This window comes from Mercenaria mercenaria, chromosome 14 (genome assembly GCF_021730395.1).
Source record: "Mercenaria mercenaria strain notata chromosome 14, MADL_Memer_1, whole genome shotgun sequence".
NCBI lineage: Eukaryota > Metazoa > Mollusca > Bivalvia > Venerida > Veneridae > Mercenaria > Mercenaria mercenaria.
Window position 1 is genome coordinate 35,692,217 of NC_069374.1, and position 10,773 is coordinate 35,702,989.

The following is a 10,773-nucleotide window of genomic DNA, read 5'->3' on the forward strand; positions in this document are numbered from 1 at the left end:
TTATCATGTCCTGTCGTTTTCCGGATATAAGTATTTCCAAGCGATATTTTCGAAAACGGCAGTTGTTTTTTGAAATGGTATGCGTACCTATTCGTGTAATAGATATGACACACTTCTCATTCACAAGCTAGACATAAAATATAATATGTTCTTACAAAAGAAGTTATTCTTCTTTCAGCCAGGGAAAAGGTGTTGTTTTTATTGCTACGTACATTGACACATTGTTAATTAAGCATAGTGTATAATAGCCGGTAGCGTCCATTTTAAAGCCGCACATTTTATAAAATGTCGGGGCAACTTTCAAATCCGCGAGATTTTATGTCGAAATTGTATAAAATGTAGCGGCCAAGAGAGACTCCCGAGTTTTTCTGTCACAATTCTGTCGTAAAAAGCCGCGAATTTCAGGTAAAACCGCGACATTTCCTGTCTACATAGTAGAACAAAATAGGGAAAAGTGAAAGCTTCACAGGTCGCCCAACACGACAAAAACGAAAATGTTGCAGGCTCGGTTTGATTGAGCACAAACATTTTCTTATTTTAGGTAGCCGATTCCGGCCATATTAATCCGTTATATATTTTCTGATGCGTTACTTATAAAAAGTCGAGTTTAAACAATTTAGCCTCGAGTTTTTCTGCCTTGAAACGACTTAGACCTATAGCTAGAAACCTAGAAACTTGCTATTTATCGCCGCGACATTTTTATGAGACCGTTGTTGAGAAACAAAACGTTGCGGCTTAATTTTTACCCTCGAAGTGTTTCGTAGAATTGCTTTTAAAATTGCAAAAAAAAATGTCTCGGATTTTTTTCTGTTCCTAACCATTTTTTTTAGAAAATCTCGCAGATTTGTAAGTTGCACGCAACACTTTATACACAGACGAAAAAATATCTTGCGGGTTTAAAATTTACGCAACCGGCCAACAAAGTAGTGTGACAATATTTTGTAGTGTGACTGCTTCTGAAACAAGACAATGGTTGCTAAAAAACGCCACGCAGAATGAAGTATATTTTCCAAACAGACCAGCAAACACACACTCAAAAGAAGCTACTACATATTATGTAAAACACATTTTATTTACCTGTATTTGAATGTTGTAACCAAAGGAAAAAGCGGGTCGGTGTCAATTTTATTTAGAAACAATCGTCTGATTTACTTCCCACAACAATGGTATGCTATTCAGATTACTGTACAATCGATATTTTACGCAACAGTCAGTTGCCATAGAAAAAAGCGAAATATACACTCCTACAGGTGATGTATTATTGACGGGTCTGTCATAGAGTTCTTTTCTGGCCTAATACTTTGCACAGACTCGTTATAGATAAAAGCGAAAGTCATTATTTCCTGATTGAATTCTATTTCCTTTAGAGATCTAGCAGACGCACACAGTAACAAAAGGACCTGTTTATGAGTTAGAATTAAGTTGTCGTAGTACGTAATTACTAATATCAGAACTCAAAATTTGAACCAAATCCTCGTTTAGATTCTGAAGTAAAGTTTTAAAAATTCTACACTAACGGCATCCAACAACGAAATATAGGTAGTAAAACTAAGATACTACCTTCAAGTAGGCACTACCAGTTTTAGATGTATGTGTTGTTAACTGCATCAAATTACACTGTCTGAAAATAAAATCAAAATATCATTTCCTGAAAAAAGAGTTATTTGAGCTGAAAAAAGTGATCCAGGTTAAAATATTTGGAAAAAATGGAGACAACTCCGCTAAGACTTTGTTGTAGGCTTAGGTGTTTATTGAACTAGTACCTCATGCAAACCATGCACTTTTTACCTCTAGGCATGAAAAAAGCATACATAATTACTACAAAAGCCAGCGGTCTGAAAAGAAAACTATGTAAAGATCAAATCAGTTAATGCCCTGGGGAAAGTGTAACATTTTTTATTGTGAAATATGTCAACAAACGTACGATTTTTTTAAAAAGTCAAAACCCACAGAACTTCTCAAGTTAAAATATGGTAAAAAGCTGCTGCTGGAAATAGAACAATCTCTACTAACCACATATATGCGTATAAGTATGGGAAAAATATCTAGAAATATGAGGAAACCAAAGAAAACCATTTCATGACTGTGAGATGCATGACTGAGTTATCCTGTATAGCAATTAACAGAGTTAGGTTACTTTTTTGTTGCATTGATATGACATAGACAGGATTAGGACAAACGGTGTTCACTTAACATTTTCTCTCTATAGGTAGATTATTTCGCTTGTGTAATGAGGGCTTAGGGTAAGTATCCACGAAATAATTGATATATGATAACCACGATGCACAATCACGTGGTCTATGACGTCATGCTATAGGTATCGCGCCAAGCATTTTTTGTCAACAAAGCGTCGAATCAAGAAGAAAATTCGTCGTAAGTATTTTGTTACGAAGTTTTGTAAAATGTCTTTAGTATGTTGCAAGTCCTTTTATAGATGCGTACCTCCGATCACACGGCATCTGTCCGTGTCTGCCTTAGTTTGGCTGGAAAACGGGACAAACTGACCAAAATCTCAAAATCGCTCTTGCTATTGCTCCAAGCTGATTCCAGAACCGCATTAAAACCAGCTTTCTCTTGCTGAAGTCTTCAGATGACCATTTTGGTTTGGTACTTTCTGTCTCAAAACATCCGCTGATTGATTATTTTTCACGTTAAAGGTGTTATTTTCAGGTGAAACCAAAGATAAAAAGATGTGCTATTGCGGCAAGTTCTGGAAGATAAATGATATCGCAACAAGCTGAAACGATAATGTTATTTTAAGTCCGTTTTCCCATCAGTTTTCATACGTAAATCAACGCATATCACTCTTTTATCTAAACACGACCTGTCAGTCGAATTTATCTTGTGTATAATGCGAGTTTATAGGCAAAATACGGAGCAAAAAAATATGCCATCGCGGCTAGTTTTAAAAGATAAATGATGTTACAACAATCTAAAATTTTAACTTGGAATTTAAGGCATTGCTCTCATTAATTTCCACAATTACCGCTTGGTACTCTTTCATTGAAATACAGCTACTGGACATACAATTTTAGGCAAAAACAGGGAGCTAAGATTATGCTACTGAGAAAGATCAATGATATCGCTACAGGCTTAAACCTTTCTTAAGCCAATATTGTCATATAAATCAAATATCGCATAGAAAGTACTGTACAGATTATGACAAATTTCAATGGCTAATCAATACATCTGAGAAAATAATTATTTTAAGATACATGTATGGGGTCCCAAGAAAAAACGAAACTGGTTAAATGATAATGCAAATGCTAAATTAAGTATTTGATACTTATATTTTAAGAAAATATAAGACATTGGATTATACGAGCTATTCTTGTTTTACAGGTCCTTTTGCTATCGAACTAGCCGGGAGACTGTTTTCAAGCTGGTGGACAAATATGAGCGACGAGCAGATGACAGGTCCATACAACGATTGCCCACTAATAAACGTTGTATATTGGAAGACAGGTAATACAATGCAACCTCTGTAGAACAAGACCCCTTGGATACAAATATTGACTGTTATGTAGAGGTTGTTGTTCTGAAAAGGTAAATTTGATAGTATATTTCAGCTGAGGGAAATTTTGATATGTTGTTATAGAGGGGGTTTTGCTTAACAGAGGGCCGCTCAGGAGAGGTTGTACTGTAACCTATAGTGATTTGAAAATAATAATAACAATAATAATAATGATAATAGTAATAATAATAATAATACCATTACCAAAATTATTATCTATAATGATAATATTAGGGGAAATTCTAGTCTGTAAACTCACTGAAATAACCTTTGCATCGGCAAAACAAACAAACTTAATAGGAAACGGCGTCATAGTACAAAATAATTGAATAAACTCTGAAGAGACCAGTCGAAAGCAAGACAAACAAAACCAACACTCGATTTGAGTCTGTTCATAAGGAACTATGAGCAAAACAAAACTATCGACGCCCTTGGCCATGCCGTAAGCAGTACGCGTATGTATTCATTTGCATTGGGATTAAATACGTGGCGACATGTTATAGCAGGCACACGGCACGTCACATCTGCATTTATAATAAGTCTTATTTGAATCTTATAAGACTTACCAGTTTTTGTCTTTACTTTTTTGCTTGTTACAGGGCCCACGACTTTGATCGCTCAAAGAGAACTAGGGCCTTGTGCATAAAAGGTAGCTACTATGAGCATAGACAGGAATGCTGTTAAAAGGATCCCTTGGTGTTTCGTGGGACAGCAGTGCAAGGCGGAATGAAATTAGCGTAAGAATTGGACTCGACAACTGATGATACACAGCATGTTGGCGTGCTAATTGACATTTCTTCTTTTCGACTAAAAATTCAGACTGCTGACATCGGAAGTTTCTTTCAAAATTCTATTTCAGACATTATCATGAGTCAACAGACAAAATTTGAAGAATTTCTTTATGTTGAAAATTTTAGTTATTACACAGTTAACTCTCTTAAGCCTTTAAGGCTATGTATCATGATGTAGATTGAACTTTTCGTTTAAACATTTGTAACATTTTACAACTAACACATTCCAGAACTGTCAGCTTCAATTTTATCAATTTTAAAGACATGTAACTTCATGTATAATAATACTTAAACAATGATTGTAAAATAATGTATTATGTCCCGAAAATTCAGAAAAGTCAGAAAATTAGATAGTAACAGCGATATTTGACTTTATCAAAATCTTTAACCAAAACAATCTTAATTGAAACGGACATAACTCTGTCAAATTCAAAGAAGCAGGAATTGTTTCATTGGTGTAGACTTTGATAGCAAAAAACTATTTAATGTTACAAGTCAATGGCTTTGATAGTAACAGATATTTGAATTTGAAAGCCGCTTAAGAACAAAAAAATAGAGAGACACGAGGGTTGCATCATGCCAAAAATGCTATTTGACACAATGACCAGAATGCACCACTAAAAATTCGAGATCAACATGTCTTCATCAATTTTTCAAAGTATTCACTAGTTTAAATTACACAAACATTCCTGCGACGTTGCCTTATATCCCAATTCAGGAATGGCCTGTGCTTATTCAATGCACCACATTGTATGCAGGCAGACTCCGGTTGTCTTCATGACTGCGCATGTGCTCGGTGAGTTCGTAACGGGTCACCACCAGATAGCCGCAAATGTCAGAACTGAAAGTCCGAGGATTGTTCCCTCTCCTGTCGTGAACGTTTAAGTGTGAACTTATGCTCTCTTCATCTGAAAATTAATAGAAATAATGCTGTGATACTTTCCAAATTTTAAATAAAATAATTAATTAAAAATATGCACTTTTGTAGTAATTATCTGCATATTTGGGAACCATGTCATAGATATATACCAAAATTATAGTCATTTTCTTCAGAATTGTTGTATTCACAAGAGGAGAGGCCAAGAGCTTGTATGGCGGCCGTCCTCTGAATGTTGCTGATGCTGATGCAATTGAGCATAGGATAAACAGATCAAATATTTCGTAAATACACTCAAAACACGTAAAGGATCGGTTGATAATTTTCCATTGATTTACAAGTAAACTGTTTTATTTTTAACCAGCTGTAATTTTAGTATTTATTCTCCTGTAATAAACTGATTCATACACTACAGTTCTTCGGTCATTAAGTTATTTCTACATGAGTTTAGTGTGTCACACGTCTTCGAGAGTCCAAGGTATAAAATTTATAAAGTTAAAATTTTAAAGAAAATGCACATTATTTTCAAAAGCTTCTGAATGTTATCAAAACTAAAAGTTCAAGCTTCGCATATATGGCCCATTTTCTGTCCATTTGCTACACAGATATAAAATTACAGAAAATAGTTACCAATGCCTATCGAGAGCTGAAACCCCTAGGGAAACGTTTCTGTGTGACTTTTCTCGAGCGTATGCAAATTTCGCCTCTGGCGGAAAGCCTTGCCACGCTGGCTGCACACGTTTGTCCTAGCTTCATCAGCCATTCTGCGTTTGAATCTGCAAATAAAAAACACTGTTAGCCATCTTATTTATTATGATTGAGAAAAAAGCTAATTTGGAAATTGAATACTAAAGCTGTAAACTGGGTTGATTTTGCGTAAGTAATTTTTTCGAGATTTTTAAAATTTATTTGAATATTTAGCGGTGCGTTAAGCAAGAAATAATTATTACGCTTGTGTCTTGAATGTGTGCTTTAAAAGAAAGTGAAAATCGCGTATATAAAAAAATAATAGCCTCGCGAATATACTGCTCTATATTAACACATAAACATATTTACTATAATTTAAAGCCTTTGTTTTATCCTGAAAATCTATCTCAAACCTTTCAAGCCACCGTCATTGCACATAAAAGTTTCAGCTTGTTGCGATAGCATTTATCTTTTAGAACTTGCCGCAATATCATATCTTTTTATCCCTGGTTTTTACCTGAAAATAACACCTTTAACGTGAAAAATAATCAATCAGCGGATGTTTGAAGACAAAAAGTACCAAACCAAAACGGCCATTTGAAGACTTCAGCAAAAGAAAGCTGGTTTTAATGCGGTTCTGGAATCAGCTTGGAGCAATAGCAAGAGCGATTTTGAGATTTTGGTCAGTTTGTCCCGTTTTCCAGCCAAACTAAGGCAGACACGGACAGATGCTGTGTGATCGGAGGTACGCATCTATAAAAGGACTTGCAACATACTAAAGACATTTTACAAAAATTCGTAACAAAATACTTACGACGAATTTTCTTCTTGAATCGACGCTTTGTTGACAAAAAATGCTTGGCGCGATACCTATAGCATGACGTCATAGACCACGTGATTGTGCACCGTGATAACATAACTATCAAGTGATGAAAAGTAATTGTTTGAGAATAAAAATGTGTCACATTGATATCGTCATAGCTTACACACAAATCTTGGGATGACAAGCCTTAATTCTAGCAACAATTTATCAGTATCTGCAACCCCTGCAGTCACTATGTTATTGAATCTCGTTTTACTTACTGTTTCAGCAATCCAGACTGACCTTACAGCGGAGAGACCGTAGTTATATATATCACAAAAAATTTAATTAAATGGCTTCTTGAGAACAGAAGATGATTAATGTTTACTCCCCAACCACCAAAAGTACTGTTATGTAGGTAAAATACTGAGAAGATGTTATATGATAGTTGATATTCAAAGAATATACATATATAATACTTGCACCAATCTCGTGATTTATACGTTTGATAACATTAACATTGGCTATACAAATCTGATTTGTCGTCAAAACTATTTACATTTTTATTAATAACACCTGACTACTGTTACAAAAATGTGAAAGTACTTTAAAATGTAATTGTTTTACATCTCATAAGATTCTACCATTTTGATTGGTCAAAAGATGGTCAGTGGTGACCCACTCTAGTTCTGTGGAGGGCCAGTAGATTTGCACGTGTGTCTAGGCTAAATTGAGTGGTCGATAATACAAATCAATCAAAAGGTTTGATAGTGCTCCTCCACGGAAATATGTGGGGTCAATATGATACATATGGGACACAGCTGACGACCCGCCTCCATATATCAAACTGACCCCATATTTTTTCCGTGGAAGTTCCCAACAAACCCAATAGTTAATACTAACTGTATCAAACGGCAATGTGAAATAGTGTGACAAGAACAATATGACGGTAGGATATTAATATTAAAGGAGTATAGTTGTAGTTTTTATTTGTTAAATATTCCCATACAATGATCATCAGTTACTGTATATAATGTTGGTTTGATATTCTATAAACGTTGTCTTGTGTTACAGATTTTCTGCGGCTCGCCGTAAAATACAGTAACATTATATTCCCTAACTGTACGCAACACAGATCTTTTTGCAGCTCCAATTATGAAAAAGGTGCCACATTTGATATATTATATGAAGAAATGTTATGCAAAGATATCTGTTTACAGTTGTCCTATTTTACTGCTAACACAGCCCGTATTGTACACTTCACAATAACGATGTGTAATATTATTGCTTATTCTACAAACATTTTTTAAAATAAAAACAAAGACATATGTCCATTAGGAATTATATCAGCCATATGTAGTAGGGAGCACAATGCCCAACATTTTTATGCTGCCTCACGGGAATATCATCCGCAGACACATCCTACCCCAACCAATTACATTATATTGGAAGCTACTAATTTAAAAGTACTATTTCAATTATTTTTGGTATGATGCGGACAAGGAGCGAAGCCGGTGCTCTACCTCGATGTTTTCCTTTATGTCTGTCTTATATGTTCATATATAACTAATCTGTATATGCATCTGTTCGTGTTCTTTCGGTGTCTGGAGAAAAGCGCTTCACTTCAGAAAAGTGTATGATTATAAACGGGATATGTAAATGTGGAAGGGCTCAATCCGAGAAAAAAAAGTCTAGTGGAAGAGGTGTTGCCACTTCAATATCGTTGCTTCATGTCCTGCTTCTTAAACGATATCAGTGCTCTTTTTAAGAAAGCGGAGATAATTAGATAAATTAGCTTTATCAAATGTGGTATAAAACATCAACAACAATAACAATAATAATAATGATATTGATAATAATAATAATAATAATAATAGAAAACATTTATATGAAGATGATAATGATGGTGACAATGGAGACGACGACGACGATGATGATGATGATGATGATGATGCCAAAAAAACATTTGGTACACTTTCTGCTATAAACGACGCATCATTTTCATTGTGTTTGGATTAACGTCGCACCGACGCAATCGCAGGTCAGTTTTGATGGTGCAGGAAGACGCTAGATGTCCCTGCGTGCATTGTTTCATCACGGGCGGGCACATAGGTAGAACTACAGACCTTTGTAGGCCAGCTGGATGGAAACGAGGCATTAGGATGATGGTATACTTTAGCTTGAAGTAATTTACTTCAATAAAAAACATTTTAAATTACGTTTTATATATTCTTTCAGAGATTTAATCAGATACAAGAACACACAAAAAAATCTTAAGGAAGATCTCTTTTGAATTTGCCTAATATATTGATATATATTGATATAAAAAGCTGCCATACCCAAATTAGAGTACTAGTACTGTAAAATTGATCTAAGAATGGAATAGAACGGCACATGAACGCAGATTATTATTTAAAACATACTATATAAGTACGTGTACTTAATGAACCTCAGAGTGTAAAGAGTGTTAAATACATGTTTTGATATCATTGAATGCTAGAAAACATTAAAATTAGTTTTGTTTACCTTAGAAATATGATATTCATAACTGAAGAAAATGCATCCTTCTCCTGACTTTGTTTTACAATTTCAGTCTCCTTCACCCCTACACACCATTTAGTGCCTTATCTATGTCATTTGTCTTTGTTATTCATAATTATTGACCTGGTTATTGTTGTGTTAAAATTGTTGGTAATTTATGTCATTATGAACATATGTTAATTGTTTTCAAATGATATAATTTAAACGAATCAAACAACGGTCAACTAATTGTGCGTCGTATTTTTTTTTTGGATTCAGAACACTTCAAAATAGTTGTATACAAAGTGTCATGTTTTTTCACAAAAGGGAACACACTGTCCAAAAATTGAGTCAAGTTCAAAACATTTGATGAAAATCTTTAATATCTAAAAATAAATATTCTGGTGAAAGATGGACACTGGACATCTTCAAATAATTTAGTACTTTAACAGTGCATTGTCATCGGTTCCTTAAAACATGGTATTACTTTTAAATATTGGGCTTTAACGACAAACATGAAGAGATTGTTCACAGTATCTATGTATGTCCGAAAATAGTTGCGCTCGTACATAATAGGATATAATATTCGTGTTTGCATTAATGAACATTATGGATCTGGAAGTACTGCTGAATGCTAAAGGTATATGATACAAATATCATATTAAACATATCCACTGACACAACCTTATACTTTTTTACAACATTAGTGCAGTAAACATGGTTACAGTGAAAGCAACAGAAATAACTACGAAATGAAATCCAATTTTGTGTTGACACAATAATCGTGATTCTCTTCTAACTGACAATAAAAGATCTTCAGATTAACCATTCCAGGGAAAACGATCGGTTTCTTGAGAAAAAGCGAAATATGGGACACGTTCAACAGATACTTTGCTGGGGAACTATATATATTAAGAGACATTCAATGCGTATTAGTGATTTTACGCAAACACCCATATTTAATACTCGAGTTTCATATCAGGAATAGTTCTCGAACGCGTGAGTCATTTTAATGTGATATACCTTCGATGGGTTTTGCTTAACATATCAGCGACATGTGTCCAACAGTTTAAACTTCACTCGTTTTTTTTATTATACCCGAGCATATAACAACGAAATGAATGTAACCACCTACAAAAATAATTGGTTACAATCAAAAAGACGTTTATTTTTGGGTTTCAAACAAGTGTTCAGAGAAAGGACATTTGATTAGCATTAGATTGTCAATTCAATTTTATGCATTCTAAGATTGAAAAATTTCATTTATCTAAATACGAAGTTCCGAAGAACAAAACTGAGACTGTTAGATTTGACTAAGATTATTTACTGTTTTCTTTCCTAGCACACGGTTAGCGACAACTAAAATTTACTGAAATTCAACATGTCGACCATTGTGGTTTGGCACTGCTGAAATCACGTTAAAATTTACAGAACGGTTTTGAAGGTAAAACACAAGCTGCGTCAAAATTCAACTATCCTGACACATGGCTAATATTGTCGCCAAAGTATCATACGTTTCCTTAGAATGTAACGTAACATTGTTTAAAATTGTGTTATTCTGCTTCAATTGAATAATAATTTA

The 10,773-nt window shown here is 34.4% G+C and overlaps 1 long non-coding RNA gene across 1 annotated transcript; it reads right to left on the minus strand.

Moving 5' to 3' along the window:
• Positions 1 to 4,802: 4,802 nt before the first annotated feature.
• LOC123531685 (uncharacterized) lies at positions 4,803 to 6,780 on the minus strand. Its single transcript, XR_008366915.1, has 3 exons — positions 6,684 to 6,780; positions 5,813 to 5,958; positions 4,803 to 5,213 (listed from the first exon to the last, which is right to left on the minus strand). It is a non-coding gene; the product is annotated as an uncharacterized LOC123531685 (long non-coding RNA).
• Between the last annotated feature and the right edge of the window lie 3,993 nt (positions 6,781 to 10,773).